The 16906-nt window shown below is 40.0% G+C and overlaps 1 pseudogene; it reads right to left on the bottom strand.

Moving 5' to 3' along the window:
* Window positions 1–15787: 15787 nt before the first annotated feature.
* Window positions 15788–16448, bottom strand: LOC149185940 (germin-like protein subfamily 1 member 1 pseudogene; annotated as a pseudogene).
* Between the last annotated feature and the right edge of the window lie 458 nt (window positions 16449–16906).

Below are 16906 nucleotides of genomic sequence, written 5' to 3' on the forward strand. Positions count from 1 at the left end.
CACTTTTTCCTGAAAAACAAAATTTGTCAGGCTTCAATAAAGGAACCAGTCAACCATTAGGGATCCTTCCAAAGTTACCAATAACTTTGAGAAAGAAAACTGTTCATTTGAACGTGATGGTGGTCCAAGGGCCACTATATTACAATCTACTCCTTGGATGTGACTACATATATAGCATGGAAGCTATTATTTCCACATTCTTTCGAGTGATGTGTTTTCCACATGAAGGCCAACTGGTGCAGCTTGTCGACCAGCTTTCATTTCCTGGTTCAAACACAGCTATGAATCAACCATCATCCCTAAATGGTCTCTTCGCGTCAACAATGTCTCTTCAACCTTCATTCCATCCACCTAATTACTGTGAGTAGTTCGGTGAATGTAACAAAGTTTGGGGGCATGCACCCTGGTCTGCTTCGGCAGGTGAACCCAGAGTAAAAGAGAGACTTTCTTGAAAGGTCATAATGATTGGACTAAAGAAACATTCCCGTGTAGGTTATGTGATCAGTCTGAAACAAATATTTCCTTGTACGTTATGTGATTGGAAGCTCACACCACTCACCTTTGTCTATTTCGATGGACAAAGTGAAGGAAGAGTTTTTGTCTGCCGATAGAAGCAATCCTGCCTAACTGCAGGGGCTTCCATTTGGTAACCGGGAAACTCTCCTTTTCTGAAACACCTGGGGGCATGCAAATCTTTATATGTAAGCGAAAAACGACCTTTGATTTTTTTAGTTTGTAGGTTCTCAACCCTTTAACCTCGTAGCTTGGTCGTTTCTAACCTACATAAAAAGGCAATGAGCACATGTTATAGTAGTGTTCAAGCTCATTAAAAAATAAATCTACCAAGAGACATTTTCAAAAGACTGGTAAGAGCAATGTTCCCATAAGGTTCAAGCTCGTTAAAAAATAAACCTGCTACTGAGCATAGTTTCTCCTGGTTCAAGCTCATTAAAAAATGAAACCACCTTTGGTAAATAACCTTTGTGATCGCCTTGCTATTAGCCCTTTTGAACCTTGGTTGTGTTCCTACTGTCACCTCCATTCATTTGGCCAACCATATGCTTCCACTTGATTGTTTACCCTTTTGAGGAACAACTGCGACGAGTGATTCTGATTGCCACCCTCTTCACACTGCCATGTTTTGAGAAGTTCGAAACTTACCTGGAACTGGTTGCTACCCAAAAACATCACTTGTTCCTAAAAAACGAGTCCCTTTTAAACTCTTTTTAGACTCATTAAATATAAAAATATTGTTGAGCCATTGGCCTTTCAATCTCGTTAAAGTAAAGGGAATGCTATCCCTCCCATATATTTTAATCTTTTTGGACCTGAGGGATTATTAAACAAAAAGATCGAGCGCTTGTCTTTTTCGGCTCGTTAAAATGATAAAAAAGTCATCCCTTTTGTATTATTTTATACTTTTTTCGGACTTAAGGGATTATGCCACAAAAAAGGACTATTGGGGTTTCCTTTTCATTCCTTTTCAAACTCTCTAAACATGAAAAAGACCGAGTTATCTTTGTCGTTAAACTCGTTAAAACAATAGAGACAAACTTGTCCACCTAGACAAGAACGAGTCTCACTAACACTAGGCTCGCTAAAAACAGAGTGACAGGTTTGCCTAAAGGGAAAATTATAGACCAAGCATATGTTATACTCCTCAAGCTTGATAAAAATAAAGAGGTACTGGTCAACAATGACCGGGGAAAAAGGGAAGAAAACTTGAAGAATTTTATTGGTAGCAGGTCACTCTTGAACATGACACTTTCACTCCATCACCATGATTGAGTTGGGTTGGGTTTTTCTGTTCACTATCAACATTGGTCCTCTGTACCATCCATGGGGTTAACACTACCAGTCCATATCAGTGTCGCCGACATGTTCAAGAGAAGTCATTTAGAGAATTCACCATCCAACAAACGCCTCATCCACTGCAATACCTCCACCCTTCATTTTTCATGACCACCATTCCTGAACCTTATATCATCAGATCGCTTTCACCTCCAGAAAAATCATTTGCTTTGTTTCATTTCGTAGATGTGGGATACATCAAGGATCTCCTACGATAGGTCACTTCTTGTCGACATCAGCTCATTATCCAAGAAGTTGACTTAGAAACAACCCTTTCAGTACTTTGAAGCTTGCATGCCTCAATGGCAAGTTTCTCACTTCCGGCGACAGGTTTACATCAATGACCTTCGACCGAAAGATTTTGCATGGTGTTCAACATCGGCTCATATATTCACACCACGTGAATTGTACTGTAGTACCTTGAGGGTCATCATCATTATTGGTGACTCCTCTCACGTTTGTTAACAGCTTACATTATTGGCTGGTAATCAGGCGATGTCTTTCCATGTTCGACTTTAGAACATCTTTTCACATGGATCAACTTGTACATCGGGCGAAGATTGAATGAGTTTTAAAGACCCAGGATCTAGTTTCATCCATCCAGGTTGTGATATATTTAGGAACATAAAGAAATCAAATGTGCATAGAATCTACATAGATAGTCATCTAGGAAAAAGAAGATGACTCTTCATATGAAGAATCACTCTGTCCTATGTACATGAAAATGAATTTATGAAGTTGAGCATGGGAATGCCTGCCTTAGCTAGATCATGAAAATAATATGATGATGATGTATTGTATTGTATCTTATACAGGTTGCCTTCTAGTTCGAATACCTCGGATCCTCATGATAAAGTATTTCACCTGACATCAGAAGATTTACGACCTCATGCTTTAGGGGGCAGCTGTTATAGACATTTGGGCACTGCAACCCCAAACTCATATGTCCATAAACTAAGGGCTCTTTAGTACCTAAAATTGTTGTTTCATACCTTAAAGGATCATGGTCAACTGATTACATCATTTCCCAGAAGTTCCACCTGAAAAACTACTCAGAACTGGTCAAAACTGGACCATATTGACTGCTCCATGGTCAAGGTGTGATGCATACTAGCTGCCACACTAGCCAGGTGCGATACATACTGAAATGGCCTTCTGTGGGGTGTGATAAGTGAGAATAGACAAATGGCAGAGGCAGTTTGCTAAGTGGATGATCATGGAATCTTCCAGAAACTTCTCCTGTGACACTTGCCTCTCTGAATTCACCCAGGGATGAGTAAGAAATCAATGAAATCTCCAAGTGGAACCAAGAAATATCAGTGGAATGATAGTAATCAAAAACCCAGAGCTGACTCACACCCTTGCAAGACATCTATAAATGAATCCTTCATCTGAGAGATCTAGAGGCTGGAATTTTGCATTTTGTAAGGAAGTGCTGTTGGTTTATCTGTGAGAAGAGACATTGCATTGTTAGGTGATTTGTTTATTCATGAGGTGAAGAGGGCTTCTACACTGGGAGGATGATGCTGGATCAGACAACTAGGTTGTAATCCTCTCTTTCGCTATTAATAAATTTCTTTGAGTTTTCCTCCATATAATCATGTGTTTATGAATCTTATTGTTTATGAATGCAATTGTATGGTAAATGTGTTTCTGATTCCGCATTGTTTATGATGTTTTAGATGGAGATGATTTGATGGTTTTATGTTACTTTGACTCTACAGGTACTCTTTGAAGTGGGACAAGTAGGAGAAGAGTGGAAAATTCTATCAAGGGAGAAAGAAATCAAGCAAGGATCTGAGTGAGAGATCCAAGTTGGACCTCTTTTCTTCCCTCTAATCTATCACACTTAAAGGAACTCTCAAAAGGCTTTGATTGTTTGTTTCTAAGATAGCTACCCATCTTAGTGGGCCTAGCAGTTTGAATCGACACTAGTTTTCCCTGAAGCACCTGCCTTTCGACATTCACATGGATGCCTCGAACAAAGAAATAGGAGCGGACTTAGGACAAATTGATGAAAAGTTACCTTATGCCATATACTTTATAAGCAAAAATTTGTCGAAGGCAGAGTTAAACTACACGGTAACCGAGAAGGAACTCCTAGATATAGTGCATTCCTTAAACAAATTTAGACATTATATCACAGGCTATCAAACCTTTGTGCACACTTATCATGCTGCAATTAGATATTTAATGAACAAATCAGATGTAAATGCTCGGATTATTAGATGGTTGCTTTTACTACAGTAGTTTGATTTGACCATTGTTGATAAGCCTGGTAAAGAAAATGTTGTTGCCGACTTTTTGTCTAGAGTAAATTTTCTTGCGATGAAGAAGGAATGGTGGATGATGAAATGCCAGATGAACACCTGTTTGCTATCTTAGTACTCTCTCCATGGTTCGCTGATATAGCAAACTACTGGTTTCAGCACAGTTTCCACCACACCTGTCCTCAAAGGAGAAGAGCAAGATTGTGAGGAAAAGCGCCCCTTTCACCTGGATTGGGGGAAATCTTTTCAAACTTGGACCAGATCAGATATTGAGAAGATGTGTCAAGGAGGAGGAAGTTTTTGACATTCTCCTGACTTGTCATGACGGGCCTTGTGGAGGCCATTTTGTAGCAAAGAGAACTGCCTTCAAAATATTGCAAGCAGGCTACTATTGGCCCACTCTTCATCAAGATGTGAGGAGATACACCAGTCAATGTGATCGGTGTCAAAGAATGGGGAAACCTACTCCAAAGGATGAGATTCCCATGCAACCTCAAGTGACGTTTGAGCCATTTGAGAAGTGGGGCATGGACTTTGTGGGTCCTATCAACCCTCCTTCAAAACAGAAGCAATACATCATTGTGTGCACCGATTATCTGACAAAATGGGCAGAAACAAAAGTAATCAAAGAAGCAACAGAGGAAAAAGTAGTTGAGCTTTTGAGAGAAAACATATTCTATAAGTTCGGGTATCCAAGAGAATTGGTCACAGATCAAGGCAGTCAATTCACTTCCAATTTGATTGAAGACCTGCTCACACATCATAACATCAACCACAGGACTTCCACCCCTTACCATCGACAAGCCAATGGGCAGGTGGAAGTCACTAACAGAGCTTTCGAAGGAATTCTGACCAAGGTAGTGAGCAACAATAGAAAGGGTTGGGCAGATTGATTAGTTGAGGCCACCTGGGCCTACAACACAACATGGAAGACCACCACAGGGTTCACACCCTATGAACTGGTCTATGGGAAGAAGGCTTTGCTGTCAATAGAATTTGAATAAAATACACTAAAGATGGCGGCTCAGCTGGACCTAGACCTCAGCCATGCATAGAAGGAAAGACTACTTCAGCTCAATGGATTGGATGAATAAACATTGCAGGCCCTCCTCCACACAGAGGTAGTTCAGCTTCAGAGGAAGATATGGCATGATAAAAATATCAAGGAGAAGTAATTCCAAGAGGGAGATTGGGCACTGCTCTATGATTCAAGGTATAAAGACTTCAAGGGCAAGTTGAGGACAAGATGGCTGGGACCTTACACTGTGGAAAAATGCAATGACAATGGTTCAGTTCTGATCAAAACCATTGATGAGGAAGCCATCCCCATGCTTGTCAATGGACATAGGTTGAAAATTTACAAGAAGCTCCTCTCCAAGCGAGAGTTCATTGAAGATATAAATAAAACAGTGATGGTAGTGGGGCATTTTTCATCCCCCCACACACTGAAGAAACAAAGAAAAAATAAAAAATAATAAGGACTCAAGTGAAAACCTCCATGAAGCACTTGAGTCCCATTATTGGGTTGAAAACCTCTTCTGAGGCAGCCCAGTAATGCAAAAAAAAGAAAGGAGAAAAGAAAAGAGAATAAGATCCTTGGGTGAAAACCTCCCTTCGAGGCACCTAGGGCAGGAAATCTAGGTGAAACCCTCCTTGAGGCGCCCTAGTTTTCTTTCAAAAAAAAAAAAAAAAACAGAGAAAAGAAGAAAAAGAAAATTGAATTTTGATGTGCATTGCAGGTTGCAGGAGGGCCACAGGGAGCAAGGGAAGATGCCACAAAGCCTATTTGATCTCCTCCACACTCTTCTCCATCATTTTTGACCTTTCTTCCACCCCACTGTGTTCTTTTCTTGGGAACTGTGTGTTCTATAGGAGGCCCTATGTTTTCTACAGGAGGCTATTGTAGAAATGAAAGAGAGCTAGAAATGGTTATAGTAAGCAGTTTGAGGGGCTGGGAAGTTTCATGAAGAGATGTAGACCCTCCTACAGCTATCCACCCTCCTTTCCATCCATCCCACACTTGCACCACCTCATCATCATCATTTTTTTCCCTTCCTGTCGAAAAAACACAGAAACCAATTTTTAGAAAAAAAACAAAAAATAAAGGGAGTAGCACCTCAGATCTCACCTGCAGCTTACCAAGTACTTCTCCATCTCCATCAGCATCTCTGGCATCATCCTCATCGCTCCCAGCACAAAGATCAGCTAAAATTTAAACGAAGAAGCAGCTACAGGGGCTCCTGTAGGAATTCCTGTAGTAGCTGATCCCATTAAAATCAAGCCACAACAGCAAAAGAAGTGCAACCATGGGATTGAAGGAGACATCTGAAGCTAGATCCAGTTAGAGGATACCTGCACAAAACAACCAGCCACACATCAGAAAGCAGAAAGCATGCAACAAAGGAAATACAGGCATGCAACAAAGGAAATACAAGCATGCAACAACAAAAGGAGCCAAAATGCCTCACAACACATACATTCGACTCACAGGTAAGTGACTAACCCGCTCCTCTGTTGCATTGGTGTAATTGAAAAATATGCATAAGAAAATGAGATGGTTAGGGTTGAATGAGAAAAGGTGGCCAGTTAACTGGCCACCCTCATCCAGTTGACTACGCTCATTTGGAGTTGGCACCACACGTGCATGTAGTCAAACTTAGAGAAAAATCCCAAGGAAAGGTAGTGGAGGGTTTGCAAAATCCGATGCAATGATGGGAGGTGATTGCAGGAAGAAAGCATGATGACAAGGCGAGTGGGGACCAACAGTCCAAATATGGCAATGTACATTTTTTTCTACCTCACCCCATCATCGGAAATATCTAAAAGAAGAAATAAGTACTCCTCCTTGAAACTCCTTCACCACCTTTTCTTCCTTTTCATCTTCATCCACTTAGCTGTAGCAAACTATTTGTAACCCCCATAGCCTCGAAACCATCGTTCTCCATCTCTTTCATCCATCCTCTTGCTATCGGCATTCTACAGGAGCACTTACAGGTTCTACAAGAGCACCTACAAGCAGTTCTATAGGAGGGGCAGTACGCTGTTTTTAAAGAGAAAACACAGGGTTTTTGCTCGATTTCTGGCTTGAGGAGGTAGGTTTTGTGCATACCCACCTTGATTATCCATATGTGCAAGGAATGATATAATTTTAAGGAGGAATTGAGTCCATAGAAGAAAAGGAATTACATAAAAATTTTCTACCTGTTTTCTTGAAAAAAAACACAGTTTTTCTCTGTTTTCCTGTTTTCTACAGAATTCTTGTCTCCATCATTTGGTGTTTAAAAGGGGTATTAAAAAAATGACAGGGGGATTCATGAGGAAGGAGCCCACAAATTCAACCAGGCTCCAAGAACATCTCCAAGTAGTAGCCATATTCACCAGAGAAAATTGGATGCCATTTTTTGAGAAATTCTGAGGGTTTGATGAAGAAGTTGCTCAGGAATTTTCCCTTTCTTTAGTCCCTCACTCAAGGACCCATGCCACTGTTACTTTTATAGGTCTCTCCATGGAAACCACCCCAGAATTTATCAGCAGGGTTACCACCCTTTCTCTTGGATTACCTTGGAGCAAAGATGAAAAGCCAATTGGACAGTTTGCCAAGAAAAACTTCTTCCAAAACAATGAACATCCTATAGAAGACAAAAATGGCATTAGAAGGACAAGAATACCCTACCCTTGGGATGAGGTCAGTTACCAAATCATCAAATATATTTCCTGTGAAGGGAGGTATATCATAGTCTATGGCTACCATTTTAGACTTCTCCATGAGTTGAGATATGGCATGGACACTCCAACACCCCAAAAACTCAACATCCCCTATTTTCTCCTGCAGTCCCTCATAGACTCCAGCATTAAGTTGAAGGCAGGAGGTCCAGATCAGCTGGCTCACCATGGGTTAATTAAAATGTTAGTGAAAGAAGCCCTCCATACCTTCACAATCCCCATAGCATGGGATATTTTCCGAAACATGACAGCAGAAGATGACATAAAGGTCCTGACATATGATATCAGTCCTTTTGATAGTGGGGAGAAGGACTAGCAAGGGGGAGAAGGGGAAGAAACTGAGGAACGAGAAGGGGAAGAAACTGAGGAACAAGAAGGGGAAGAAACTGAGGAACGAGAAGGGGAATAAACTGAGGAACAAGAAGGGGAGAAGGAAGAAACCAAAACAGAGAAGGAAGAAACCAAAACAGAAGAAATCAAAATAGAACAGGAGGAAACAAAATCAACAGAGATAGAGAAAAAGACAGAACGAGGAGAAAAAGGGGCAGAAAAGACTGAGGTGTCTATTGAGACCCTAGAAAGAGAGGCAGCAATTGCTCTCATTGCCCTCAACACCCCAATTAAACCAAAAAAAGAGAGGAAGAGGCAGACCTCAATGTATTTCAGGGCTAAGAAGAGCACAAGGATCAAACAAGGGAACTTCTAAAGTGCACATTGTTATTGAAGATTCACCCTCTACCCAAGGGAAGGAATCCCCTTCGAAGACACCTATCACTTATGAAAGGGGGACTCCTTGACCTCCCACATGGAAGGAAAAAGTAGAACTACAGGACTCAAAAACAGTCCTACAGGAGGGACAAACTGTTCTATAGGAGATTCTGCCAAGACTACAGGAGACCAAAAAACTTGAAAAAGTACTAGAAGGACAGTCACAGGGGAAGGAGGAAGCAACAAAGGCTCAAGAAATTGACCCCCAGCCTAGTTTTGGCTCTTACTACAACTTCTTGAGGGGGTAAGAATCATTCCACAGAAATTTGCAATCCCACTTTTCTTTGAGTTGGAGAAAGAAAGAATAAGAAGCCATAGGTGGATGCAAATTGCCAAATCCAAGGGGTTGAGGATATTGGCCATATGAATAATAAACTCAGAGAAATGGGCAGAGAACTAAGTGTTGTCAGACATAGAGAAGCAATCACAAGAACTCACCTTCAAACAGAAAATGAATTGCTAAAAAGATAGCTGCAAGAAAAAGAGACACAATTGGCATGCATGGCCAGCTGGTCCATGGAAGTACTGCAATGTAGAACACCAGTAAAATCATATGGATTATACCTTAAGGACCAATGGCTGCAGTTTTAGATAAAAACTTTGGCACAGAGAGGCACAATGCCTTTCCAAGATTACATAAAATTTATGGACCTATGTGACCAAAGTTCATCAAAAGACAAAGCAAAAATAGCAGAATTCTATTTGCATAACATGGCCCTCATAGACATGAATGTGTGGGACCCCAATACTAGGCTAGGGGACCTGCAACTAATGGCCATGGCATCATGGATGAATCATGAGGAGTGAAGGGCAGCGGAAATAAGAAAGTTGATGATAAAGGAGCAGAATGAGCCCCTAATGATTAGTGCTGAGCCATCAGATCCCATGCCTCTCATCAGCACACACTAGCTGCTTACAAATAATCCCCAAATTGCCCCTAAGTATATCAATGATCAAGCTCAAGCCATTGCACATTTTGAGGATATGGAAAGATTACTTGGGGATGACTGTATTCATGCTTGTATGAGGAGATGGAACACCTTACCACACAGTTTGCAGATTAGGGAGTATCACTCCCCAACAAAGATGAAAGAAGCATTAAGGAGAGTGCCACTGTACAAGCGCTCTCTGTAGAATTTGAAGGTCAATTGGATTGGCCTCAAATTGAGTCCCCCACTGCTGCTAGGCATGTTAGAAGGTATAAAAGAGGAAGAAGAGCAACAACAGTGGGAAAAGGTGGACATAAAGGCAGGATTCCATGACAGAGAAGAGGAGCTCACATCAGAACCATGGGATGTCAGGGAGGCCATCAGGGCCATCAAAGATGAGGAGATGGACTAAGTTGCTCAGAGGATGAGCAACACATTCAGTAGGGGGTGATGATGAGCCTCATAAATGGGTAATTATATGGGCTCATTTTGCCTCCTAACATAGTTTAATCAACCATTCTCTTAGCTTATTGCATTTTTTTTTATTATATTTATGCTTATGGAGTGAGTTGGGTTGGTTATGTTGCCATGGAGTCTAATATGTGTTTAGTGCAGATTTTTGTTGAAATTTGAAGACAAAGTCAAAGATTTCATGGACAATTGGCAGCAATAATTTGAAGTGGACAAAGGAGAGGATTTATAGTAGGGTATCCTCCTCATTTATGACTCCCCACTTCGAATTTTTCTTCATGCAGTTTAGAGCAAAAATAGCCAAATCAATGCACTAGGAGGCAGCTGAGCAAGTGGAGGATAACTTATGTTTATCTCGAGTTTTGGGAGCCAAGCCTCCTTGATTTTAAGGAAGTTGTTGGGAGCTTCAGTTGTATAAGTAGAAAGGCCTAGAGTCCCATTATAAAGTTAGTGAAATTTTTGACTTTTTGTTGCAGCATTGCTTTGCTCAACTTCGAGCTTACTTTTGCTGACAGTTTCATGTAATCCTATTATTATTTTGATAATAAAGATGAGATGTTTTTTGAGCTAGCACTGAATTATCTCAGAGGGCTAAAGCTCTTGGGTTAGGGCCCAATCCAAGCAGCCAAGCTTCTCTTGTTTGTATTTATATGCTTTGTTTCAGTTTATGGATTAGTTACTATTAGATAAATTTCTTTCTTGGTTAAGAATAGGTTGCTTTTGGTAATTTAGAAGGTTGTTTCCATTTGAGTTTTCTATAGCAGGTTGAATAGTGATAGAAAGAAGATACAAAATGGCCATCAACAGAGCCTTGGCCTCATTTCCTCCCTTTGGGACCATGAACTGAGGCCAAGACCTTCTTGTTGCCACAAAAAACACAGATTTGCTTTCTCCATAGGATTTCTAGTTTTGCAGTTTGTTAGAAGGTTAATGCTTTGCTTTAGATCTCTTTCACCATGCTCATTTCTATCTTGCAATAAGTTTCCTTCCATGCTTTCTCTCATTATAGCATTTTTTAGCATTTCTTTTCATAGCTTATAATTTAGATTAGCTTGATGCAAAATTCTGTTTTTTGATGTACTTAGTTTCCTTAGTTGCTTGATCTCCTTGTTTGATTTTTAGGTCCTTTTGCAGCAAATCTCTTCTCACAGCAAGTCAGTCTACCAGCCATCACATTCTCTTCCTGATCTATGCCCTACAGGTCGCGCAAAGTTCACCTCAAATCTGCCTTAGTTTTTTGCGTTTTTCCATAGGATTTCGTCTTCTCTCCCGACCATCTTTTCCTCTCCTAGTAATCCTTGGTGACCCCTAGGCGCCTTAACGCATCATCCCAGCCTTCATCTACCCTTTCCACCCATTCTCACACCTTCAAAACCTTCAAAACTTCTCTCAGCATCTTCTTGTAGACCTCTTATAGATCCCCCGCAGCCTCTTGTAGATTTTCTTGTAGGCTTCTTTTTGAAGTCTGATTGCGGGAAAAACCTCCAAAAGGCCACCTGGGACCTCCTAGGACCCATCCACACCATCCTACATCTTCTCAAGTCCCAAAACCGCCCTGCATTGCCACCTAATCACTGTCACATTCACAATCAAATAAATTACATGCATGACAATTTCACATAAAAATACATAAAAATCCAAAAAGATGTTTTTTGCTCATTTACTTCTAGAAATAGCTTGAATAGATGTTTTTTACTTCCTGAGTAGGTAATGGAATTCATTTCATGGTTTTTCATCTCTCTTTATGCAAAAGTAGGATTAGTTGGTTAAGTAAGGTTTGCTAGGTTTACTTTACATTTCAGTCTTCTTTTAATTTCTTTAAGTAGAGTAGCCTCTGTAGAGTAAGATTTCCTTTCTTTCATCACATATAGAGCCTCTTCTGGAATCCATAGAAGTTGGCTTGAGCTCTTAGTGATCTTGCGCTAACTGACCAAGTGACAGCCTGTAGTAAGAAGTAGTACTTGTGCATACAGCACCGTCGCTTCCAAGTTTGTTACGAACTACCAGGGTGATAAAGGTAAAGTAGGAAGCCTAGGAGTTGCAACATTATTGCTGCAACACTGGTGCTCACCAGAGTTGTGCCCTGGTTAGGGCTTCTTCTGTAGATTTGCCTAAAATACTTATTATTCGGCCTAGCTTTTGTGCATAAAGAAGAGGACATGTAGTTCTAATCTGTCTCTATGGTAGGGTTTCATCCCTCAGAGGTATTGTGCAGGGGATTATTGCGGATAAACTGAACCTGAAGAAGGCTAAAACCTATCTTAGATTGCAAAATAAATAGTGTGAGGTTGGGGTATAGAGTACAGTTGTCTTCAAGTGAAGGAAAGAGGGAAGATTCGTTACAGTAAAGAGTTTAAGGTGATGTGTGTAGGTACGTCCACTAAAGTGTGTTGGACAAAGAAGCAACCCTAGGTACTGTGATTTTGGTGAAAAATCACTATTGTGTGGATTGTCCAAGTGTGCCCAAAGTATAGGAATATTGGAGCAATGAAAACATTGGTAAAAGGCTATTTGCAGAGGCCTATGATTAGACATTTTTGGAGGATAAAGAGGTATATAAGATGGAATCATATTGGAGCCTAAGTACAATGCTAATTAATGTTTTCAATCATTGTTAGAAGGTAGTTTCAAGAAGGCCTAAGTTCAGTGATATTGGAGAAGCGGTGATATTGATAAAAGGCAGTTTGAGAAGCTGATATTGCAAGAAAATTTGAAGTTGCAGAGGACCTTGTGAGTAGTAGAGGCAGATGTATTGGAGATGTAATATCATTGCATGTATAGGTGGAAAAGAACCTGCTAAGTGTTGAAGGTATATGGACTGAAAGGGCTGTGGTCAAGTGATTCTTCAGCAAGTCAAGTGTGTCTTGTTCAAGGGAATATTGATGATAGTCTTTTCCTTATATTAGGGCTAATTGTAAGGGCCATGATCCCTAGTATGGAATCCCTATCTTTCTTGCATTAAAGTTGTAATATAACAAGTTAGTGGATGTATAAATTCTTGTGTACTTCATTGATTCAATGTTGTACATTTTATGCTGTGTAAAGTGCTTGGTGTTGTGGCATTTTAGTGTGGTTGTGATCGTCTTTTAGACATAGACCAAAAAGGGAATTTTGCGAATAGGTGTGTTGTGGATTCTTCTTACTGAAAGCATAAATACATCTACTGGGGCCATAATAGCCTCAAACAATGAGTACCTCCCATGTGAGCAGCTTGTTGCAGGGAAAAACTAACAGGAGATTTTCACTTTGTGCGAGGTATTGGTTTTCCACAAGCTCTTCCAACACCAAAGTTTCTTCCTTTCGAAGTGATCTTCTACCCAAGGTTTGTAGCCTAGGTTTTCTATGAAAGCTCTTGTTCTTAGCATTTTTTGATTAGCAAAGTGTGTCATATGTCTTGGGCTTAAGAGCGATGAGGTTGTGTAATAAGAGCGATATGTATCACTTCCATTCCCTAGCCAATTCCCCATCTAGGCCAATAGTTTGTGCCGGCTTCCATGCTTCTCTACATTTGGACATCAGTGTCCTAGACGATGCATTAGATAGAATAAAAATATTTGCAACTTCGTGGCACTGTAACAATACATGAGTGAGCACATAATCGTCACCTTCCCCATACCACAAATCCCTTCCAATACAAACTTTTGATTCATCTCCAACTTTTCATGCAATCCACTTCCCCAACAGAGGGAAGGATGCCGCCATCGTTTTCCAAACAATTGAGTCCTTGGTGGATTTATTGGGAAGTATGATCCAATTAGTTAAGCATTAGCCATTTAGATATTTTCACTTTGTGACTCTAGTTCAAAGAGAATCTCCTATGATGAGTCTCCATCGATGTCTTCCTGTAGAGCTTTACCAAAGAGATATAGGTTCTTGAGGTCCTAGACCCTGAATTCTTTCGAAGTGGCCAGCGTTGTCCACCTAACAAAAGTAACATGAGGATTTGGTCTTGCTCTAGTCGATAAAAGACTATAATTGAGTCTGAGTATAGTTGATGATACCTTTTGGGATCATTGCAATAGAAAACTAGTATATTGATATGCTTTCTAATATAAATTTCATGATAACGAGACAACCTCGTCATGGCAAGATGTAATGGGTTTAGACAACAATCTGAGCTTCTTCCTTCTTGATAGGCCAAGCCCAATCCACCTTATTGTATTTATTAGGTTTCAAACAATACGTATTTGAGGCCATCCTCTAAGGGCTTTGTAGGATAAGGGAAAGTTTCTAATGCCAAAGAATAAGCTTGAGCTGTGGTTTCATTGCGTACCCAAATTGATTTCTCGGCATTGATAATCAAACCTACGAACTTGCAAGAGTCGAGAATAGATTTCATGGCCCTAATAATCTTGCATATGCCTTGTATGCATAACAAAACATTATCCACAAAGAAAAGATGTAAAATCTGTTCAGAATCAAAAAAAAAATAACCTTGAAATTATCGAAAGATATGTATGATTCCAGTAGCTTATTAAAAGCTTTAGTAACCAATAAAAACTAGTAAAAAGAAAAGAGGACATCCCTCTTGAAGCATGGAAAAATCTAGAATAAGCCCTGTTTATAAGGGCAGCAAAGGTACATTTCATGGCTTTTATTCCATAGAAGCCGCATTCTCCGCGTGTTGATGATGAAGGATTTTCCAAACTTGATGAGGCAATGCTAGTTTTCTCTCCACATGATGGTTTCATCTCTCATATACATGTAGGGACTCCTAAATATGACTCCACATACATGAAATGGTATTACATCCAATTTTATTTCATCAATATAATTAACCGTTACAACAAACTTGCCCGGTTTTGTTTCTTTATCTCTTTGTTGGACACATAATTATTTGGGATTTTTTTATTAATTGTCGAAAGATATGTATGATTCCAATAGCTTATTGAAAGCTTTAGTAACTAATAAAAAATAGTAAAGAAAAAGAGGGTATCCTTGGCATAGCCCTCCTGAAGCCTTGAAAAATATAGAATAAGCCCTGTTTATTAGGACAACAAAGGTTTTGATATGCTCGTTTCAACGTACATTTCATAGCTTTTATTGCATAGATGCCGCATTCTCTGCAATGCTAGATATTTTTGCTCGACTTTCTAAAATTGTTCCGACATCATTCTTTCATTTTTCTTACATATCTAATAGCACGTCAGGGCGTCTTCACTTTCAGAACCTTTCACAAATTTTATTTTTTCTTTTTAAAATTGTACCCACAAGTCACTGTTTTCCTGGTTATTACACAGTTTACACTTCGTATATCTCTGATCGTAGCAAATTTCGACACAAATTCATATCAGTAACATATCATGCGTTCATTTAACCGTAATAATTACTTATATATGCACCATTTATATTTTTTAATGAGATTCGTAACAAAAACTCCAAAACTTAATAAGTTAAGATAACACCAATAATTAGTCTTAAAATTATAATTGAGTTGATCTTTTTCTTAAATATAAGATATTCTTAAACAATAATTTAATTACTAATAGATATATTTATTCCTAATTTAAAAACTGTGAAATTTTACCAGCAAATACACATTTTTAAACATTATGCCCACTTAGTTATGTGTCAATTCCATTGAAGTAAGTTAACTGCTAAAAGAAAATAATAACAAAATTAAGATTAACTTTGAAACACCATTTTGAATAATGACAAAGATAATGTGAATCCTCCATTGCTCTTCTCGATGATACTTCGCAGAATCACATAAGGTTCCGCGGAAGAAGGGCTACTTAGACGGAAAACATTTTATTCTTCTGCAAACTGGAAGTGCTAAGTACTACCGAGACTCTTTCGGGTTTGGCTCACTTCCTGAACGCTGATGGCGAATGCCTTGCTCAGCACTTCGTAGGGAATGGCAGGAGTTGAAGCGAAAGTAGTCAGAGAGACGATCACAGTACCCGGATTTTGACTGTTGAAGGAGCTTACTATAAACGCAGTTATCTTTCCGATGTTTTGGAGGTAATGCACGGTCCCCTTGGGGAAAAAGAACACATCGCCAGCCGCGAGCTTATGAGTGAAGAGCCCGTTGCTGGTATCTACAAACCCGACGTTCAATGCTCCTCTCACTACGAAGATCGTTTCACTGCCTCGGGGATGAATGTGGGCAGGTATTGCAGACCCCGGGGCCATATCTATGGGACCCATCGATAATCCGAGCGTGTTAAGGCCCGGCATGTTAGCTGGGGTCGTAACAATGACACTGAACCCCAAGGGATTGGCTGATAAGTTCCCTGGCTTGCTCAGAGCCGACGTCACGAAGTGCTCAGGAGAAGCTTCCAGGGGATTCAGACATGGCCTCCCGTTCATGAAAATAGAAGACTGTGTCCGCCACACAGAAGTCCTGCAACGCCTCCGGATCTGCATGGACACTATTCATTACCATCAGAGAAACAAGGAGGATGCCCACAAAAGCCCTGCAACATGTGGCCATGATGATGGAATGACTTCTGCCTCTGTATATATAGAGCAGATAATCATACCAGATTTTGGATTGGAGTCGACTAACGAGGTGGAGGAATGGTCTGGACGGCGAAAAGTGGTTGGAATCTGGGTCAAAAAAATTCAAAAAATATTGTAGAGGCAATGTTTGAATCATATTTTTGATGGTGGAAATGGATTCAGTACCATCTAAAATATTTAGGACACCTAAAATTTTAAAGTTTAACAACTATAACTTGGATTTACAAAAATCTTTGCCAAATTTTCTCTAAATATAACCAGAATTTCCATAACTTTTGGGACAACTCCCCTGCTCGTTAGACTATGCATTTTGGATTTCTACTGAGTTTTAGTGACTGGGTCTGCTGATTTCCATGCCCTTTCAGGCTCCGTGTCGTTCACGAAATCTAGATCACATTAACATGCAGTCAAGGCCTCCATTAATATTCT

Source organism: Pinus tabuliformis, chromosome 3_1, assembly GCF_031772625.1.
Source record: "Pinus tabuliformis cultivar Carrire ecotype Pingquan chromosome 3_1, CPIR1, whole genome shotgun sequence".
NCBI classification, from domain to species: Eukaryota; Viridiplantae; Streptophyta; class Pinopsida; order Pinales; family Pinaceae; genus Pinus; species Pinus tabuliformis.